The sequence below is a fragment of the Phyllostomus discolor genome, chromosome 13 (genome assembly GCF_004126475.2).
Source record: "Phyllostomus discolor isolate MPI-MPIP mPhyDis1 chromosome 13, mPhyDis1.pri.v3, whole genome shotgun sequence".
Taxonomy (NCBI): domain Eukaryota; kingdom Metazoa; phylum Chordata; class Mammalia; order Chiroptera; family Phyllostomidae; genus Phyllostomus; species Phyllostomus discolor.
The window spans coordinates 47,752,819-47,775,502 of NC_040915.2; positions in this window are offsets into that span (position 1 = coordinate 47,752,819).

Genomic DNA, 22,684 nt, shown 5'->3' on the forward strand with positions numbered 1-22,684 from the left:
AGGGAGGGAGGGAAGGAGGGAGGGAGGGAGGAAAAACTAGACAAATGAATAATGAGCCCATTGATTGCCTGGTTAAAAAAAAAAAAACATCACACCATATACGTGCACTGAACAAGTGGACGAATTCATGAATGAATGAACGAATGGCTAAGTTAAAGATTCCTTCATTTTAGCTTTGTAAGCGTTAGATCCCTGTTTTTTTCTGAACATTTTAATGCCAACACACAATCCAGAAGAAGCACTAAATAAAGTTACACCAATCCCTTAACATAAAAGCGCTTCCTGGAATTTCCTTGTTCCCCTCTGCAAAACGGTGGCCAGGTGGTGATCAATAACAAAGACAATGCCATCCCCTCCTCCAGGGCACCTAAGAGGAGGGGATGCCCCGAGGCTTTGCCTGTGAGCACGGACTCTTCTAGTGGGGAATTTTGTTGGTGCTGGTTCTGAGAACGGGGCTGTCCCTGTGACGACATGAGCGTGTCGTTGCAACTCTCCAACTGGACTGGGACCATGAGATGCTGCCTGCCCAGCGCCTACCCCCTAGCAGAGCCTCAGTTAATGACGGATGAATAATGAGATGACACCAACAGGTGCTTTGTTTTTCATCTCTTTCATGTCTTCTCCTTCCCAGTAATCCAACCCCCACTCAAGGGCTCACTGACCAGACCGCCTGTCCTGTTAGAGATGTTGATACCGGTGGCTTGGCTTTAGGATTCATACAATAACCGTCTGCTTCCGCTCAAGGATATTATTATGTGCTCCGCACGCATGCACTTCTTCCCCTGGGTCTGTGCTTGGGAGATGGGGTTGAAGAACCACGGGCACCACAGGTTGTGGAGAAAAATACAAGGTTGCAGGCTTTTGGTGGGAGCTCCTGGGTGCAGTAATGGGTGAGCCTCATTCCTAGGCAGTGAAGGCAGGCCAGCGGATGGCGTCAGTGTTTATTTTAAGGGGGGAGTCATTTATTTTTCAGGCAGAAAGTTTATACAGCTTGAGAGAATTATTTGAAAGGAAATGAACCCCTTGGCATGCGATGCTTAGGGGGCCTGGTCCGCCTCCCTTCTCTCTGCCCAGCTATGAAAACGAGAAGGTTGACCCCCTTCCTCGCCGGGGCCCCCCGCACACCCAGGTCTCAGCATCACTGGCTTGACAAGCGACCCTCACACAGGGGCAGCTGCTGTTGGAAAGGGCTCTGTGTCGCAGCCTCAGTGGGTCCCACCCAGGGACAGATACAATTAAGCAACTTTGGGGATGTCGTGAGGTCGGTCCTGCAAGGCAGGGATCTGGAGGTGGGGCTGTAAGCCGTAGGATTCTGTGACAGAAAACCTAGACTGGACTGTGTCCCTCGTCTGTGAAAGTCTTGGCCTCAGTCTCCCCACTTATGAATAAGTTGGTGGACTCAGTGCTTCCCAAGGTCTGTGCCTTCCAATTCAAATGTGAAATTTTAGGGAAGACCACAGGCATTGGTTTATCGCCAGGTCTTGGCGTCTTCCCTGGCACTCTCTTCCTCTCTGACTCCTTCCTCCAGCTATCATTCCTTGATCCGTTCACTGAAAAAAATTCCTAATAAATGCCAATTCACAGGCCGGGCCCTGGGGTACAGCCATCCACTAGACAAGGAGCTTTCTCCTGTGGAGTTTCCATTCTAACAGGGAAGGCGCACAATATCTAAATAAGCGAGTCAACAAGGCAACACCAGATCATCAGTCATGCGAATCTAAAGGCTGTAGCGCGTAGTCATGCCCGGGTCTGAATCCTCACTCATCCGCAAGGGCAGATTGCCGAACCCCTCTGGGTCTCAGTTTCCTCATCTGTGAAACGGGTGTGATGATAGTGTCTGCCTCGCAGCATCATTGAGACAGAGACAACTCTTAGAGCAGTGCCTGTGGAAGCCTTGGCTGCCTTATCATCATCTTCCTCACCACCCCCATCGTCGCCACTGTGGGTCTTCCTTTGCTGTTATCAACTCTTCTCCAGTTTCGCTTCTTCTTGGGCCTTTGGAGTCAGGCAGGCAGGTAGGTCCAGGCTCCAATCCTGTCTGTCACCTCCAAGTTGCGTGACCTTGGACCAGTCACTTCATCACTCTGATCTTCAGTTGTTCTTCTGTACAAAAGGGCTATGACAATAATAAAGGTGGTAATCATCATCACAGTAATTGTAATTCCTTCTCCTACAAGAGGATAATGTGAAGATTAAATAATATGTAGAAAGCACATAGTCGATCATAATAAATATGTTTTCTTCTCTCTGTTTTACGTATTTACAGGGTTTCTTATAATTTTGATGACTACAGCTTCAAAACTTTCGATGACTTGTTGAACACAATTTGTTTCCCTCCCGTGTGTTTTATGCATTGAAAGATGTTTTTCTAATGGAGCCTGAGCTTCCCCAGGCTGCCACAGGGGTTCAGAGCGGCCCCTGGAAATGTCTCAGGCTTGACCAGTCTGGAGCTTTCTGGTGGCAGCCGAGGCCTTGTTACATCTTCTTGAAATCTCTCCAGCCTTAAAAACCCTTCACTCCAATGGGCGAGAAACCCATCCGTTTGGGGGGCAGCCCCCCTCTCTGCTTCCCCCAACTCTCATTGGTTTAGTGTGATCACCTTGGGCTCGTCCATACGTGCTCTGAAACGTACACCTCATCGCCCCATGGCTTACTTTAAAAAACAAAAAGATTTTATTTGTTTATTTTTGGAGAGAGAGGAGGAGACGGAGAAAGAGAGAAACATCAATGAGAGAGAAACATGGATCAGTTGCCTCACACACGCCCCCAACGGGGGACCTGGCCTGCAACCCGGGCACGGGCCTTGACCAGGAATTGAACCAGCGAGCTTTGGGCTCACAGGCTAGGGCTCAATCCACTAAGCTTCCTTGTTTTGAAATATATATTATAGCGAACTACATATCACATAAAACTGGCCACCTGAACCAGTTCAATGGCATTCAGTACAATCACATTCTTGTGTTACCATCACCACCAGCCATCTCCTTTTCCTCCTTTAAAACTCAAACTCCGTACCCATTAAACACACGAGCACCCCACCCCCCCAGACCCTGGCCACCACCATTCTCCTTTCTATCCCTGTGACTCCCACTCCTCCAGGGACCTCCCACAAGCGGCATCGGACAGTACTCGTCCTTTTGTGACCGGCTCATTGCACCCAGCATCCCGTCCTGGAGGCTCACGCATGCCTAGTGGGCGTCAGAATGTCCCTTTGACGACTGAGTAGCATTCCGTTGTTTGGCCAGGCCACATGCTGTCTGTCCCTCCATCTGTCGTAGGGCGCTCGGCTGGCTCCCCCCTCTGGCTATTGTGAGTACTGCGCCTGTGAGCCTGGGCGTGCAAGTGTCTCTTCCAGCCCCTGCTTCCCAGTTCTTCTGAGTATACGTCCAGAAGCAGCATTGCCGGATCACATCTAATTCTGTGTGTAGCTCTTTGAGGAACCGCCCTAGTGTTTCCCAGAGGGGCGGCACCGTTTTCTATTCCTACCAGCAATGCACAAGCGTTCCAGTTTCTCCACACCTTTGCCAACACCTGTTATTTTCTGTTTTAGTTTTCGTTTTTTAAATAGTATCCATCCTAATAAGCACGCGGTGGCACGAAGTGGTTTCTATGAGCCTTTCCTTGATCTCTTCCCATGTGCTGTGGCTTCTTTCCTCCCTGTCAACAGCAACCCCTTTACTGGAGCACAGAGGGAGGGAGTGAGGGGACAGGGGGACCCGGGTTCAACTCCACCACTTACCGACTAGCGTGACATTGGGCAGATGACCGTTTCTCTCTAAGCCTCTGGGTTTCCAGCCATCAAACGAGACTGGAAATCCATCAGTAGACAGAACAAGAGAGACCGTGGAGGGCACAGACTCTGGGCCAGCCTGCGCTTTGGCTCCTGGGAGCCGTGTGACCTTGGGCCCATCTGCTGAACTTGCTGAGCTTTAGTGTCCTCATCTATACATGATGGAAAGAGGAGCGGCCCTTACCCTGTGGGGTCTGGGGGAGGATTAAATTCAAAGTCACGGTCAAGAGTTTAGAAGAACATGGAACAGAGTCAGGTGCTCAATCCGTGATATTCTAATCTCTCCAGGTTTCATCGTGAGAATTGTCTCTGGTCTCTACAAATTGCCAGACCCATTAAAGAGTTGAAAAGTTAGCCCTGGCTGGCGTAGCTCAGTGGATTGAGCGCAGGCTGCGAACCAAAGTGTCGCAGGTTCGATTCCCAGTCAGGGCACATGCCTGGGTTGCAGGCCATGACCCCCAGCAACCGCACATTGATGTTTCTCTCTCTCTCTTCCTTTTTCCCTCCCTTCCCTCTCTAAAAAAATAAATAAATAAAAATTTTAAAAAAGAGTTGAAAAGTTGCCTGCTGTTATTATTAATAGCTGATTCCTTTCACTTGCCCCACAGAGGGGGTATAATTTCTCATTCAACCCCCGTAGGTGAAAACCAAGGGTGTCTCCCCACCTCAGCCTTCTTTAAACCTGAGATATGTTCGAAATGGTTTCTTTTTTCTCTCTGCCCATTTCACATTTGCTTTCACTATTTTGACAAATAATCAAGATGGCATTTTGATATTAGTTGGCCTTTTCTGTCCATTTAATATTTGCTTTTATTATTTTAATTGTACAAGAAATACCAGTTTGTTGCAGCAGAAACAGAAAATTCAAATGTGCACTTAGGGGAAAAAAGGGCCCTTGTACTTCCTGACCCATTGAGAAATAAACACTGTTAACATTTTGACCTATAGCCTTGCAGACACGCATGCATGCATGCATCTTTATAATATTAAATATGCTATTTCTCTGACTGGTGTGGCTCAGTGGATTGAGTGCTGGCCTGTGAACCAAAGGGTCACCAGTTCGATTCCCAGGCAGGGCACATGCCTGGGTTGAGGACCAGGTCCCCATTTGGGGGTGCATAAGAAGCAACCACACATTAATAGTTCTCTTTCTCTCTTTCTCCCTCCCTTTCTCTTACAATAAATTAATTAATGAAAATATTTAAAGTACATAAATAAATATGCTATCTTTGAACGAACATTCTTCATTATCGTCATATACAATATTATAGCTGTCTTTTTACGTCCAATCATATAGGTCCAAAACGTGGTTTTTAGTGCCAGTATAATATTCCTTATAAATGTACGGCAGTATTTCAGCTCCTCCCTTCCCGCTGGACAAAGAGCTTATTGCCCTCTGGCACCTGGTAAGTCGGCCATGGATGGAAAATCATTCCTGTACCCACTGGTCTCTTCACACTGTTTCTGAGAGACCCCGGAGGGCCGGGCAGAGTCGCAGGGACCCTGTGTGGAGTGAACACTCAGTGAATTGAGACTCTGGGCTCTGGCCCCCCCGGGGCCGCCTGCTGCCAGTCTGGAAAGACACCCGCTCTCCATGAGCTCATTGCCGGTGTAAGAACAGCAGGTCACCCAGAGGTCGTGAGAAAGCCTGGGAGGACGCTACCTGCAGGGGCCTGTTGACTCCTGAAGGAAGGAGAAGGGGTCATTATTTACCGATAACCTACCATTTCCCGGCACTTCCCAGCTTTGGCTGCTACTTCGGGTCCAGGGCCCGCTGCCACTTACTATAACGAGCGGTCTCGTGGCCCCTGAGTGGCATCATCACTCAGGGGGACCGCAAACCCAAACAAAACAGGAAGGCGTTCTTTTTCTCGCGGACTCACTCGCCCCTGTTCCCCGGGTTGCCGGGAAACCCGCCCCCGTCCTCACCCCGTAGGGGTCGAAAGGATGCCGCAGGGCAGCCCTTTGTCCGGGGTCACAGGTCATGACCGCCCTAACCCTTCCCTCCACGAAGGGAGCTCTCGGTTCCCCACCCCCGAAACACACTGGGACCCACTTCCCACGCCGTGGCGGGAGTCAGAAGGGAAGGTCACCCACCGATCCATATCGGACAACCCGTGAGCGGGGCGGCGGTCGGCGCAGGCCCTGGATGCCACACGTGCTTTGCACGGCATCGTGTTCGATGGCACAGAATCCCGGGGGGGAGGAATACTATTCCTAGTTTACAAAGAAAAATGCAGAGGCCCAGAGCGTGCCAACACCCCACGGAGAGTGAGTGGGGCGAGCCTTTGCAATACCCACTGCTGCTCTGAACCATGGCTTTGACCTTGAAGGGGGCGTCAGGCTTGTTCTAGAGGCCGAGGGACAACTTCTAGACTTTTCAAAGGCTATTAACCTCTCCCGTCAATCCACGTGGGATCACCAGGTGTCATGTTAAAAAAAGGGCAATTAAATAATTGCAGGCATACACATGCAATACATATACATGTGTGCATACACATCCGTGCAGGCATGTGTGGTATGTAAACTATATTTAGCTTCTGACCTGATTCTTCATATATTTAGGTATGTAGTCTTCACTTACACACACACACACACACACACACACAAACATATACATGAAATCAAGTAAAAAAGAATACGTTTTATGTGGGTGAATATACGTGCAGTCAGAAACGAAATACAATGATTATTGTCCCTCGTGCAGGAGCCCTGTGACAGATGCCTGACATTCTAATGAGAATCGTTGGCAATTCAACCATTTCACGCCTCAGATTCTCCAGCTGGTTGTACATTACTTTCTCAAAATGCTTCAACTCAAATTTCTTTAAAAAACATGTTGTGGAAAAGAATGTGACGGAGCTGATACAGCTTAGGCCGCCATTCCTGTTCAGCGAAATGTGGGCGAACGAGAGTTTGGGGTTCAGGCCCCACTCGGGTCGGTCCAGACCGCCCTCCGGCTGAAGGCGGGACGTGTGTACGATGGGGAGCGTGCGGGCGACCCCGCCTGGGTCAAGGCCACGGGCGGAGAGGCCAGTGTTGTCTCTGGACACGCGCAGGTTTGCTCCTGGCCACCGATGGAGACGTTCTTCTCGCCCAGAAAGCTCCGTGAGAGCCCCACGCTCCACTCCTGGTGAGACCAGTGGGGAACGCTGACCCTCCGGTGGCCCCCGCGTCCCCCGCCTGCCGCCCCTGGCCCGGGAGCAGGCGTCCCGGTCACTTCCGCTGGAACGCGACGAACCGTCTCCTCCCGCCACAGACGCTCAGCCGGAGCGCTCCCGCTGCGCCCTCCGCGGAAGGGTAATTGCTGGTCCACCAGCAACAATTACACCCACGGCTGGAGCCCCAAGCAAAGCAACAAATTTCAACATCGCAGGGTGACGAGGCCACGGGGAGTCGCCGAGCCTTCCACACGGATGGCCTCAGCCCCGCCGTTTGTGGCTCGGGGGCTGTCTCGGTCTGCAGGGGGCGCCGGAGCCCGAGATGACACAGGAGGCGGCGCATTGCCAGAGACCTCGGTGGCCAGTGTCTGCTCAACGCAAGGTCACAGTTCCATGAGATCCGTGTGCCCTGCTGTTTGGCTCTGGAAACCCCCCAGTTTGGGGCAGAGCCTCCTGCCCATGGAGGCGACCGCAGCCGCCTCATTTTTGAGGGGATGTCTCAGGGATTGTGGCTGAGGCTAGTCCGGCTTTTCCCCTCCTCAGCCAGCTGCTGAAGACAAAGTCTTCACTATTATTATTAGTGCTAGTTAATATCTGCTTCGATTTCTTTCCACGTACCATCTGGGTGGGGCTTTATCTTGGTGGAGAGATAAAGAACCATGCCCTAGCTGGTGTGGCTCAGTGGATTGAGTGCTGGACTGCAAACCAAAGGGTTGCTGGTTCGATTCCCAGTCAGGGCACATGCCTGGGTTGTGGGCCAGGTCCCCAGTTGGGGGGCATACAAGAGGCAACCACACATCAGTGTTTCTCTCCCTCTCTTTCTCCTTCCCTTCCCCTCTCCCTAAGAATGGAGAAATGAAATCTTAAAAAAGAGGGAGAGAGATAAAGAACCACAAGACGGGCCATGGATGAATAAATTGTGAGTGGAAGGTGCCTGGAGTGTCATGAAGCTATTCTCTCTACTTCCCTATTTGTTTGACATCTTCCAAATTGACAAGTTTCTCTACATGCTTTTGGCTCCTTAGACTGTTAAAATGCAATTTGCTATAATATCATTTTCGAAGCTGGAGAAATAAAATCAAGAGCAAGAAAGAAAGGAAGGCTTTAAAAGGGATTTCAGGCATCAAAGGGAACACAGGAAAATGGCAGCTTTATCCGCGCCACAGCAGGAGCTTGCCGCCGGAAACTTTCTCCGTGGTGGTGGGTGGGAGCCCACCGAGCGGCCACCTTTGGCTTCCTCCATCCTGGGTCCCGGTGGGGCCAGCGATGGTGGCACCTGCCTCACTTCTCAGGATGGAGAGAGGTGAGGGCAGCAGGTGGGAAGGCGCGGGTGCGGGTTCTGGAGGCCTGGGGCCACGGTCTGCAGACTGGGCAGGCTCCTTGGTATACACTCAGGGCCCTACCGGGGCGTGGGGTCTGCTGACCCACAGCTAGAGGTACTCTCGTTCCCTTTACTGTCACGGCACACGGTGAGAGGCCTGGGCTGTTGAATCAGACACACCTTGGTTCATGGTTAGGGAGCAGAGTCAATAACAGTGGAGTAACTACATCAGGTGCCAGGTGGGTACGAGACTTATTGAGGAATCACTTCATAAATTACATAAACGTCTAACCGCTGCGCTGCACACCTGAAACTAATATAAAATAATATTGAATGTCAACTGTAACGGAACAAAAGTCTTTTACTATGGAAGCTGTCACGTTTACGCCACACTGCCTGGATTTGAATCCTGAAAGTTCTACTAACCAGCTGTGTGACCGTCAGGCAAGTTGCTTACCCTCTCTGAGCCAGAGTCCCCTCGTCTGTAAAATAGGAACAATAATACAACCCACGTGATAGGGTTGTTGTGGGGCATCAACACAATGCAGTGCTCCCAATAGTGCTTGGTACCCGGGGCTCAAGAACTGTAAGTTACTATTATCGTTGCTCATTTGCTGAGCGCCTACTACCTACCGGGAACTTTTCGGCTACCGTGCATAATTTCTTTAACTTCTCCACAAAGCAGGTACTATCTATTCCTGTTTTGCAGATTAGAAAAATGTAAGGCTCAGAGAGAGGGATCTTAAGAGCTACTCTTTCTGTAGTGTTTCCTAGATGAGACCATTTCTATTTTCATGCAAAAGCAATGGCAATATTGCGGGTCCCATATTCTCCTCTAGAACCTTGGCATAACCCCAGCAAAAGGTGGAACTGTTTCCCCGCCCCTGGAACCCGAGCAGGCTTTGTGACGGACACAATGAATGAATTGCATGTGGCAGGAGTGATGCGGTGTGACTTCTGAGATAAGGATGTGAAAGAAGAGACGGCTTCTGCCTGAGCTGTCTCCCTCTGGGCACTCTCACCCTTAACGCCAGGCTGCCGAGTGGCAAGCAAGACTCCTCCACACAGACAGGCTGCAGGTAGGTGTTCTAGCTGGTGGTCCCAGCCGAGGGACCAGGCGAGAGCTAAGAAGCCAACCACCAGACGGGTGAGTGAGTGAGTGAGTGAGTCATCTGATAATCGTGGCACTGGAGTCAACCCAGCTGGTGCTGAGTCGGGCAGAGACTAGCGGTCTCCATGCACCAAGCCCTGCCACGTTGAGTATCTGTGACCAAAATAAACGTGGATTGTTTTAGGCACTATGTGTTAAGGCGTTGTGCCCCAAAGCTATACGTATCTAGAACAGCTGGTCTCAGCACACTCGGCAAAGAGATCATTTCACTGAACCTTTAAGCCACAGCCACACAAGGCAAGTGCTTCTCCCTTACGGATGCGGAAGTCGGCAAGAGGACTTGACCAAGATCACATGGCGAGTAAGTGGGGAAGCCAGAATTCCTGCCCCGGCCTCTCTGGCTGCGGCCCCCGTGTGCGTTTGATGGGGAACACCCACCCAGGATGAGGCTGGGAAGAATCGACAGCACCCAGCAGCCACGGGGGCCAGGAGTCCCCCAGACAGATGGAGCGGACCTAGACTTTTCGTGTCAGAAGGACTTCTTCTCCCAAAGAAGAACCCAGCGTGAAGCCTCTTGTCCCTCCACGTCGGGGCTCCTTCACGGCCTGTCCCCTCCCCTCCCCCCGCCTGCTGCATCCCTTGGAGACGCCTGAGACTGTGGGGGTGGGCCGTGCTGAGTGTGGGAAGATACTTGCTTGGAAGCCCAAGGCTTTATGGGAACTCCTTCATCTCTGGGGATAAGCGGTGCCTTACGCTGGGCCTCAGATACATGTGCTGACTAACCTACAGGGAGGCTCACGATGGGAAAATTCAAGGGGAGTATTTCCACCATCCCTTTTGAACCCCACCACCACCCCCCCACCCCCAAGAACCAGCCTCACAGGATAAAGTGTCACTGGAGCACCCATTCACAGTGATCAAGAGCAGAAGGCATGCCGTGCTTGAATCTGATCACATCAGCACTGCGTGGCCTGTGCCATATGATGCCCAACGTCTGCATGAGAAAAGTGAGGCTCGGGAAAGTCAGGGGTTGGACACAGGCAGAAGAGTTAGGAATTAGAAGAGGTGGAATTCGAACCCAGTTCTGTCTGATTCAGATGCTGCCTGCCGCTCTTCACAGTGAGCTGTGGGACTCACTGCCTGGGGATGGGAAGGAGGGGGCGGGCCAGGTGAGGGAACCGTGTGAGCCAGGGCAAGGGCACCTGAGGCCAAGGCTCTTCTGACTTTGCCATTCTACAGAACAGAAAACAGTGATGATGATGGTGGTGGTGGTGGTGGTGTAAAATGTGTTAAAAAGCTTTGGGCCCCCTGGCCGGCGTAGCTCAATGGATTGAGCGCGGGCTGTGAACCAATGTGTCACAGGTTCAATTCCCAGCCAGGGTATATGCTTGGATTGCAGGCCATAACCCCCAGCAACCACACATTGATGTTTTTCTCTCTCTCTCCCTTCCCTCTCTAAAAATAAATAAATAAAATCTAAGAAAAAAAAGCTTTGGGCCCTGGCTGCTGTGACTCAGTGGATTGAGTGTTGGCCTGCAAACCAAAAGGTCATCGATTTAATCCCTGGTCAGGGCACATGCCTGGGTTGCAGGCCAGGTCCCCCGTGCTGGAGGACACACAAGAGGCAACCACCCATTGATATGTGTCTCTCCCTCTCTTTCTCTCTCCCCCTCCCTAAAAAAATAAATAAATAAAATCTTTTTAAAAAATAAATAGAGAGTGGCTGTAACTCTAGCTAAATATCTTAAAGATATTTCGTTAATACGTGTTATATTGCTAGTGTTCTTGTTGCCTCCAGGGTGTGAGTTCAACCACAACTCGCCCAAGCGGAGGGACTGACCATTCTCAGCAGTGAAACAGGCTTGCCACGAGGGGGCAGCAGAGCTCCAGCAGAAGCCGCCAGACTCGCCACCCCACCCCGGTTCTGGCCACGCCCCCTTGGGACGGTGCCCTAGGAATTTTATGGGCCTTGCCTTTACTGGGTTGGATCAGAAAAGAAAATCACAGGTACGTCTCGCTGTAAGTAGAGCCAATTGTTTAAGGGCCCCAGACCTCTGGAATCCAACAGGTAGAACTGGCTGTGAGACTTTGGATCAGTCATTCACCTTGCGAAGCCTCGGTTTCCTCGATGTTTCAAATAAGGATAAATGACGATACATACCCCGGGACCCTGTGGCAAAAATTAAACACGATAATCTCAAGTAAAGCACTTCGGGGAAAGAGTGAAAATCCAAAATCAATAAGCAGTCATTGATTAAGCACAGACTTCAGTTCACGATACTGTGTGGTGTATTCGGAAGGCAGTGAGAGAGCGGGTCCACAAGAAAAACACCATATGAAAGGTGATGGGTGTTTATGAAACTTCTTGCGATGAGCATTTCACAGCATAAACATGTGTGAAATCACTGTGTCGTACCCCTGAAACTAACACAATGGGATATGTGATATGTCCACTATAACTCAGTAAAACGCAATAAAATGTATCTCAATAAAAATGGAAAAACCACAAGCACACGGTGAAAAACTTCGTGAAGGAAAGCAGTGACTGTTTCCACTGGAGAATTTAGAGGCAGAAGCAAAGATCTAGGCACAGGATGTTCATTGCAGCGTTGTTTACTGTAGTGGTAAATGGGGGGAATGAAAAGTCCAGCGACGGGGAACACCAATCAGAGAGAACTGGCTAAGTGAATGAAAGAGGATTCACATCAAGGATGCTAAGCAGCCACTGAGAATGGTGTGGCTGGCCTCGGCCTTGGCACTGACGTGAAGAGAAAACAACGATATACTGTCGAATAGGAAGTAATTGTGGGGAGCCGGCAAGCGCAGTACAACCCCATCCATGTGAAATTACATGTATGTGTGCACACGTCTGGGCAACCTCAAGGAGCTGGGTAGGCGACTCAGCAGATACAAGCAGTGGTTGTCTTTGGATTGTGGGGTTTAGAGGTCACTTTTAGCTTTTGATTTTAAAAAAACAATTCAACAAAATAAGGAGACAACCTACAGAATACGATAGAGTGTTTGCAAACCATATTTTCTAGTAAGGGGTTAATAGCCAACATATATAAAGAACGTATACAAGAACTCAATACAAAACACAAATAATCTGATTTAAAAATGGGCGGAGAACCTGAATAGATGTTTTTCCAGAAGAGACATCCGGTCGGCCAGCAGGTCCGTGAAAAGATGCTCGATGTCACTAATCGCTGGGGAAAGGTGACACAAACCCACAGAGTCACCTCACACCTGCTAGGACGGCTGTTACGGCAAACACAGAAGCTGGTGAGTGGGCTTGCAACACCCCCGTGTTCTCTGCAGCATTATTCACAAGGTGTGAAAAGGCATAAAGAAAGCATGGTGAGCCCTGGCTGGTGTAGCTCAGTGGATTGAGCTTGGGCTGTGAACCAAAGTGTCGCAGGTTCGATTCCCAGTCAGGGCACATGCCTGGGTTGCAGACCACAGCCCCTAGCAACCGCACGTTGATGTTTCTCTCTCTCTTTCTCCCTCCCTTCCTAAAAGTAAATAAATAAAATCTTCAAAAAAAAAAAAAGAGTAGATCTCAAATGTCCTCACCACACAAAGGAAATGTAATCACGTGATAGGGTGGACAGATGTATTAACTAACCTCATTGTGGCAATGGCTTTGCAACATACTCCTGTATCAAATCATCGCACTGTGAGCCTTAAGCTTATACAATGTCGTTCTATGTCAGTTGCAGCTCCAGAAAGCTGGGGAAATGTTGAAATTTGACAGAGAAATGGCATGGCGGGAATACTACAATGAACTTCCGTAATCCCTTTAGCTAGATTTGGCATTGCTGACATTTTGCCACATTTGCTTAATATCTATAATTATGCCTGTGTTTATATCCACACCTACATGTATCTGGACATGTTTTGAGTGTTATTTTTGCAGAACCCTTTGAAAGGAAGTTGCAGACATCAGCATGTGTCTCCTAAGAGCAAGGATATTCTCTTACCCGATCGCAGGAAAGTTACCTCTAGTATGTAATATACCGCCCACCCGCAAATTCCACCAACACTGCGTATACAGTACGTGTGTATACAGAGGTACACACAGAGACACACAAACACATTCGTACACACATATACACATACCTATTTCTAAATGGTGATTTCTGTTACAGACTGTATTCACTTATTTTCCAAGAGAGAAGGGAAGGGAGGGAGAAAGGGAGAGGTACATCAATTGGTCTGCCTTTCTCATCCTCTCAACTGGGACCTGGCCCACAACCCGGGCACGTGCCCTGACTGGGAATCGAACAGGCAACCTTTTGCTTCGAGGGGCAATGCCTAATCCCCTGAGCCACGCCGGTCAGGGCTACAGGGCGATCATTTTGATTTTCCCTTTTATACTTAGAATCCTCATGTTTTTCTTCCTGAGGGGGAAAAAGCCATCCTCACAAGAAAGGGAGCAGAAGCTATTTCTATCTGGCACCAATGGTTAAGTGCAACCCAGGGACCTGTTGAGCCCCGTCTTGTGGTAGAAAAGTGGGAACCCCAAAGGCAGCCTTGGGGCCCTGCTTCTGCTCCCCCACCCCTGCCCAGGAGAGCTTCCCCCTCCCTTTCTGGAGCTGCCTGGGGGGAGGGGGGACAGCACCAGGGCCCTCAGCTGGGAAGACGTTTTGGGCAGAATCACCCAAGAAGCCCAAATGGCGTCCCAGGCTCCCCGAGACCGGATCAGAGACGGGGCCCCTCGGCTCCTGCTCCCCTGTCCGGCCAGGTCAAGGGCAAACCCTGGGGCAACTTGAAATTGTGAGCTAGAAGCCTTCTTTCTCTTCCTCCTTTTCTTTTTTGCCTTTTCATAACACACCTTTTTTTTGTGTGTGTGAGATTGAGATCATCTTATCCAGGAGACCAAGGGCAAATAACCATTTTAGGGGACAGTGTATTGGACATATATGCATCCTGCACCCCAGTAATCCCATTTTGGGGGTCGTTCCCGAGAGACACTCAGGTGCATGTGCATCAGGGGACACAGCCAAGGATGCGGTCCCCACGTCACTTGCACGGGAGCTCCAGAAGGAAACGGCCCCAGAGCCCACCCACAGCGTGATGGGGACATGGTGACAAACCCATACAAGGACCTACACGGCAGTGAAGTCGGAGGACACGCAGCCACCCCTGCGACCAGCCTCGCGGGTGACGAGCTGAGGGGAAGAAGCCGGGCCCAAGTCTCACACAGAATGATTCCAGTGATGTAAAAGTCAAAAGCCAAGGAGGCACTCTTAAACTATATCGCTTAGGGAGGCTTACAGAGAGAGTAAGATAATAAAAAATAAAATGAAAAACAAAAAGGTCCTGACCAGTATGGCTCAGCAGGTTATAGTGCCGTACTGTAAACTGAAAGGCCCCCGGTTCGATTCCCAGCCAGGGCACATGCCTGCTTTGCAGGTTCAGGCCCTAGTCAGGGCACAAACAAGAGGCACCTGATTGATATTTCTCTCCTCTCTCTCTCTCTCTCCTTCCCTCCGTCTCTCTCTAAAATCAATAACCATGTCCTTGGGTGAAGATAAAAAAATAAATAAAAATATATTTTTTAAAAAAGCAGAAAACGATTATCCCAAAAGCCAGGGTAGGGGTTCCTGGAGGGGGGAGTGCGGGGAGACTTGGGGTGGTCCACCCACCTATGTTCCCTCTCTAAGTATTGGTTACACCGGGCACACCCTAGGCGCAAAAACAAAACATGGTTTACAAAACGGAAGCCCGGACGCAGCCCGCAGAGGGTGGTCCTTGCAGCCCCTCACGAGGTGCGTTGGATGCGCGGGGCTTTCTCGCCAATGGCCCAGCTGCGAGACTCGGAGAACCTCAGCGATCTCTTCAATCAATTCAATCAGACACCACGAACAAGGCGCTGCGCCCCAGGTCGAGAGCTACAGGCTGAAGCTCGTGGATGAGGAAGACACGTTTTCTGTCCTCCGAGATTAAAATCCGGAGGGGGAGGAGTCCACCAGCAGGCCCCACGGTGTCCCGTAGCTCCCACGAGGGGACGAGCTCCAAGGGCTCGAACACTACCTTGAAGACACACATCCCCCGTGAGAACAAAGGGAAAAGTCAGATTCACCCAGAGATAGGGGGACAAGGAGCCTGTCCCAGGGGCAGGCGGGGCAGGCCCTGGCTGGGGAGGGCTGGGGCGGGGCGGGGGGAGTTGTTGGGGGATTTGGTGGGGGGCGGGGCAGGGGGGCTGGGCCATGGGGTGTGGGCTGCCCTGGAGCAGGGAGACGAGATGTGATCACAGAACACAGAGGCCACCGCAGAAGCTGCTCAAAAGCAACGATAGAAAGTTGACACAGAGGCGGAGGGGAGCCACTGGGAGATCCGGAGCGAGGGGTATGGGATCGGTCCGGAAGAAACAAGCGGGAGCCGATCAGGGGCCGCTGGGGTGATTCGGACGAGACAGGCCGGGGAGGCCTGGTCTGAGGCCACGGGAGCAGCCGCAGAGGCAAAGGACCCGGAAAACCGCGAACGAGGCCATTTGTGAAGGTCACGCCGATGGGGAGGCGGGGGCGGCAGGGTGAGGATCACACATGCACAGACTCCCGCGGGACACCCTCCTGCGTGAGGCCCTCCAATGGGTCCCGGGCCCCCCTGCGCTTGGCCGCAAGGTCCCCGGTCACGCCGGGCCGCAGGCCGCGTCCGGTCATCCTGAATGGATGCACATGACGTCGGAACTCAACTCATACCTGCGGCACCTTGGACCAGCTGGTGACCTTCGTGCTCAATGTCCTCACCCTTAAAAGGGCTGAAAGGACGCAAATCTCAGGAGGGTGACTCTGACCTTTAAGCAAGAAGGGTTGGCTGTTGGGCACAACAAATTCTGTATCAGCCTGAGCCAAAAGACTGGGGACACAGAATGTCACCGACTGACCTGGAGGAGAGGAGAGCGAGGGAGTTCACTGGGGCTTGTTGCCAGTGGAGGGATTCTCCGCGCCGCAGGCTCCCCTGTGAGCTCAGGCTCGTGTTTCCGGGGAGGCTCTGGGCTTAGGGCAGTTGGCCCTGAACTTGGAGCCGCGCAGCTCCACTGTGCTCCTCCCTGGCTTCTTAGGGGCCTCGGCAGGCACACCTGGCCCGAGTGTCCTAGCCATGGAGGCAAGGAGGGTGCGTGGAGGGGGTCGAGGGGATGGTCTGGTAACCTGCCTTCAGGAGTTTTTAAAAGTAACGTTGGTTGGCTTTGATCATCGTTTCATGTTAAAAAAAAAAAAAAAAGGGGATATGTGTTTGATGAAAAAGATAATTCCTGCCATTTATTGGAGCTTTTTTAAAGTGCTTTGGTCGACATCCTTTAAAAAAAAGATTTTATTTATTTATTTTTGGACAGAGGAAAAGGGAGGGAGAAAGAGAGGGTGAGAGACATCAGTGTGTGGCTGCCTCTCATGCACCCCCTACAGGGGATCTGGCCCACAACCCAGGCATGTGCCCTGATTGGGAATCAAACCCGTGATCCTTTGGTTGGCAGGCTGGCACTCAATCCACTGAGCCACAGCAGCCAGGGCTGGCTGACATCCCTATGTTTTTTAATTGTTCCAAATCTTCACCATGACAACGTTTCTGCTATTATATCCCTTTGCAGGTGAACAAACCAAAGCTTAGGAGGTGAGCTCGCTGGCCCAAGGTCACACAGCCAGTGGGCCCAGGTACGAGGCCGGGTGCCCCCCATTGCAGAGGGGGTACAGGCACCTCTGAGAACTCCCAGGAGCCCTAAAAGAAAAATAAACCCAGGGGGTGACCCTGATGATATTTTGCTCTTTTTTTCCCTCATGTCTTCGCAGAGATAGTTTTTAAAAAATTAATTTGGGAGCCTACTGTGTTATTCTGCCTCGTTGGACATTTCAGCATATTTTTTTACGTTCTAAAAGTAGCTCATCCTTGCTTCCCCCCACCCCCATTCAAAGAGTACCCCAATATAGGCAGGTGAAAGAGAAAACTCTCTTCCCTCACCTCCTGTTCAGATGCCTTCACCGGCTACCTCGTATCTTGCTCCCCATTTACCGAGCAGGTATTTATACCTGTTCTTCTGTGCCAGGCCCTGCACTTGGTTTGGGGGCCAAAGATGTGTAAGGAAGGTCAATCACAGAGCCCTTTCCTCCAAGGCCCTCCCTGGGTCTAGCCAAGGTGGGGAGGGGTCAGGCAAGGACATGCCGTGGCCTTAAACCCAGAGAGTGAGTGCGGCAAGGACAAAACTAGGACTCAGGTGCTTTGCTGGATTCCAGGGAAGCGGGACACACACCACCACCCACCCCGCCCCCACCTCGGTGGTTCCAGAGTGTCTGGAGACGGCCAAAGGAGAGGAAGAAACTCAGGTCTCAGTCAAGAGCCCCTCAGTTACCGGTACATCCCAGCTGAGAATATTCGGAGCCCAGCTTGGGGACGCGAGGTTAGCCTGGAGGAGCAGCTCTTGTTTTGGGGAAAGGGGGAGCTTCCCCTCAAGCAGGGGACATTCTGCAGCTCTGTACAAGGTTTTGGTTGTCCTGAGCGGAAGAACATGAGTGTTCCTGCTGGCCTGCAGCTGGTAGAGACCAGAGATGCCGCTAGACCTCCCGCGGTGCACAGGACAGTATCTCCACAAAGGATCATCTGGCCCAAAACGCCAGTCGCCACGAGACTGAGAAACATCGGCCTGGACGGGCCAGGCAGGAGGCGGGTAGCTCCGGAAGGCAGATTCCTGGTGCCGGATTTTCAGATCAGCCACGTCCTAGCGAAGGCTCCCTGAGAAAATGTGTCCGCCTCTCTGAGCCTCAGTTTCCTGCTCTGCCTAACGGCAGATAACAGTAGGCTTGTGAGAAGGAAAAAGTAGAGTAAGAAGCCCTTACAGTACCTAGCACATAGTAGGTATTTGATATATTTAGGAGTTTTTTTTTTTAAGTAACGGGGGTGGGGGTGTGGATATGTAAGCAACTTCTTCTTCGAATGCCCCAGAAAAAGGGTCTAGACTTCTTTTCTGTTTGCGTGTCTCAGCCTTGAAAGCATTTGTACCTTTGCAAAATTTGATAGGCAAGACAGTTCACCTGGTTTTTCAAACGCATCCCCTGAAACACACACACACAACTGTTACTCTCGGAGAACTGAGATACAGAGAACTAAAGGCCTTACTGGGGCAGGGGTAGGTGCATTTATTTAACTATAAGATATGGATTAATTTTGCAGTTGACAAATGTAGTTTGAAAAGTGTCCAGCCCTGACTGATGTGGCTCCGTGGGCTGGGCATCGTCCCACAAACCAAAAGGTCGCCAGTTGGATTCCCAGTCAGGGCACACGCCTGGGTTGCAGGACAGCATGAGAGAGACAACCGATTGATGTTTCTCTCTCACACTGACATTTCTTTGCCTTTTTTCCCTTCCCATCTCTAAAAATAAATACAATTGTTTTTAAATCTTAAAAAAAAGTGTCCAATGATGGGGAAAATTTTTTACATGGCAAAACAAACAACAACAAAAATTATAAATAAAATTACAAAACAAAAAAATCTGGGGTGGGGTGGGATGGGAGTAAAAGGCAGAAAACTATACTTGAACAACAAATAAAATTTAAAAAATTAAAAAATAAAAAATAAATCTCACCCTGGCTGGTGTAGCTCAGTGGATTGAGTGAGGGCTGCAAACCAAAGTGTCGCAGGTTCAATTCCCAGTCAGAGCACATGCCTGGGTTGCAGGCTGCGGCCCCCAGCAACCACACATTGATGTTTCTCTCTCTCTTTCTCACTCCCTTCCCTCTCGAAAAATAAATAAATAAAATCTCTACATGTTGTTTAGTTATTTTGAAAAAATGCATTGGGCCACAGCTAAAGAAACTCATCCTTGAATAACTCAGGGACACACACACATGAACTTCCGTGATTGCTTGGGACTTATTTCCCAGACACCCCGGAGCCAGCCTTCCATGGTTTGTCCCCACTGGGCCCTGAACCCACCGCTCTGCCATTCAACTTTGGGTCTTGGCAAAATCGGCTGCATTGCCATTAAAAAAAAAAATCTAGAGGGCCTTCTTATTGAACGTGGCCGTGGCCATGGTGGTATGGAGACATGTGCAACCATAGTTCCCAAATGAACTGCTTCTCAGGGGTTCTGAGCTTGTATGTGTCCAAGGCAAGCCAACCATCAGCGACCATGAATCACCTGGGACCTTGTTCTCCAAACCTCCCAGGTCTCTGCAGACTGGCTGCCCATTCGTCAACAATGTCTAGGAAGCTTGGTGACAGCCATGGTCCCCAGGTCCTTCTCATCCACAAACAGTGTGGGCCCTGTTTACTTCAGAACCATTAAAAGATAAACAGGCGTTTCCTAAAAATCCTGGTTTCCAACAGCTGGTTTGAAATATAGGACAGTTTGCGGGGGAGGGGGGGAGGTCGCCCAGAGAACGAATGAGCAGAAAAGCTGGAGCCCATTGGACGTGCGGCACGTTCTGGGTGTGCGCCCACACGTGAGTGGTCTTGGATACGTTCCTTAACCACTCTGAGCCTCAGCATCTTCCTCTGTGCAAGGGGGTCTGGGGCCTGCAGCCCTGGGACGCCGTGGTGAAGCTTCTGGAAAATGTCCCATACCTAGTCACTGGTACACCTTCCACCACTCCGCCTCCTGGGCGGGCTGCTCGGGCTGCTCCTTATCAGCTGGAATGCTGGAAACACCCGGAACAGGGCCAGTCGGGGCTTGTCTTCCACCGAACAGCTCAACCGGCTTCTGAGGTTTCGGTGTTTGGATTCCATCTTGATCTGGTCTCTGAAAGGTCGGTGAGGGGCAAGGTCAGCTAGCTGCAGGCCTCTCTGCACAGGTACCCCGTGAGAACTCAGAAAGCACCCCAAATCAGCAGACAGCTGGTGCCCAGAAAAATGCACACCCAGGGAGAACTTGAGAGAAACCCAGAAAGTGCACTGGGAGCAGATCCCAGGGAACTCCCAGGCCTGAGGTTCCGAGACGTGGAGAGGCTCAGGGGTCTCCAAACATGTGGATGAAGGGCCCTGGGGACTCCGCGCCAGCTGGGCCTCTCGGGAGAGCCATCTGGTGGCCTCTGGGAGCACTGGACTTCTGGGTGGCCTGGTTGACTGGGCACAAGAGAAATTGTCCTGAATCCAGAACAGAATTGGACTTAAATGTGGTGATGTGGTCAGTAGTGGGTTTTTTTAAATTATTATTATTTGAGAGAAAGAGATCAAATTTGTTGTTCTACTCATTGATGCACTCGTTGGCTGCTTCTTGCCCGTGCCCTGACCGGAGATCAAACCCGCAACCTTGGGGGCATCAGGACGATGCTCCAATCCCCTGAGCGACGGGGCCAGGGCTGGTTGGCGAAGTTTCGGAAATTGTCAGAGAAGACAGCTACTGGACTACAGATCTTAGCAGGCCAATTTGGTGAGCATTAGCTCTCCAGCTGGACAGGACTCCGGCTAACGACAACAAAAATGATGACTAAGAATCATAGGTTGAATTCCCATTAAACCCTCTGGCCGGGGTTGTTATCTTGAATTTACAGATGAGAACAAATGGAGTTGCTTCTGGAGATGGGGGAAGGGAGGGTGGGGAAGGAAAGCAGGAATGGAGTTTCTGGGATATGGACTGGATCCTGGGGCGCTGAATGGGTGGGCGGGGGAGGGCATGAGGGTAGATCGCGTCCCCTTGGTGCCAGTGCAGCCCCCTCCAGGGAGAAAGTGCCCATTTCAGAGACGAAGAGACAGATTCCAGCGGGAAGTTTACATGACCGTCTGAGGTCATAGAACTGGCGGGGTCAGCAGGAGAGCCTTGACCTTGGAGGACAATACTCTAACCCAACAATGGAATTAAGTAGCTAATCTCTCTCATCTCCAGAGGCCTTTTGGAGTCAGGAACTACATAAACAAATCCCAGTATCCTTTTCTGATCTCCCTGCAAACAAAAGGGATCAAAGGCTGAATTCTTTGTCCTGTGAGGTGGGAGCCAGACCAGACGGAGGACCCAGGAGCTCCGAATTATTCGCCCCCAGGCGGCTCCTAGCAGCTGCGTGATCCAGGACAAGGGACCTCCCTTTTCCGTGCCTTCATTTTCTCTTCTGTAAAGTGAGGGTGACACTAACACCTGCCTTATAAACTCTTTGGGAGGGTGACAGTAAAATAACATCATTTACTGAGCAGTCCGTCTGTGCCCAGAACCCTGCTCCGAGCTCACTGCTCCCATGAACTCAATCCTCACAACAGCCCGCGCAGTGCATGGGTTATTACATAAGGGCGTGCACTGTTACATAACGAAGGAAACGATGGGTGTGAAATCTGCCCAGCAACGGGGGAAACATCATACTGAGTAATAACAACGAAAAGTGATGAGTGCATTCAAGCTACGAGGCCGATGCTCGGTCCCATGTCTGAACGCAAGGACAGGAAGAACGGAGACGTGAACCCCGCGTTTTTGGATGAAAGTCGTGCTGATGCAATGCGTCTTTCATTGCTGTTATGTAATTGTTCTCGCAAGAAAATGAATTTGATGGTGCGCGTGATATTTATATATAAATAGATAAAAGCGGTGGAACAGGGCTTGAGAAACGAGGTTTTTTTTTTTCTGGGCATACACACACAGACACATAGCTGCCTATCTGATTGCACATCTGGGCATACCCAGACTTTGTTTCCAAACACAGCCCTGGTCCACGGCTCCCCTCACCTTGCGCCTGCAGGAAACTCTTGGAGGAAGGCAATTCCGTGGGCGAGGTCCGAGGGAAGGCACCACGTCTTTGTGAATCGCAGGCCTTTCGAAGACCCCGGGTCCTTTCCTCCCAAGAAAGTGCACGAGCTCAGGACCCAGCCGGCAGGTGGCCCCCCACCCCTGGGAATTCACAGACCTTCCCCCCCAGACCCATACACGCGGCACCCCTGGGCAGGTCTCAGGTCAGGAACCCATGCTTCCTTGGGGGGGTTTCACGCCCCCACCAATAGATTTACTGAGCACCTACTCTGTGCCGGAAGGAGAGTCGGCCAAGAGCTGGGGATGGAACCGTGAGCTGTTACAATCTCACCGGCTCGCCCATGCACTCTCATTCTCCAGGTTTATTCCCCTTCTGATCTCGTCCTGACCTTCCCTTGTGAGAATAGCCATGGAGGCAGAAAAATAACTAACAGCCAGGGAAGCCACTGCTGGTGATCCGCAGCTTTCTCACCTACTCCCTGAGGGAACAGCCTTTCCTACTATCCTTGCTTATCAGGAACACCAAGACGCGGAGACGAGACGATGGAATCAGCGACAGGTGTGTCTCCAAGTGGCGCTGAGGTTCTGAACCCGTGGGGCCGGGCTCCTCACTGCGGAGGTCAGCGAGAGTTTATCGCC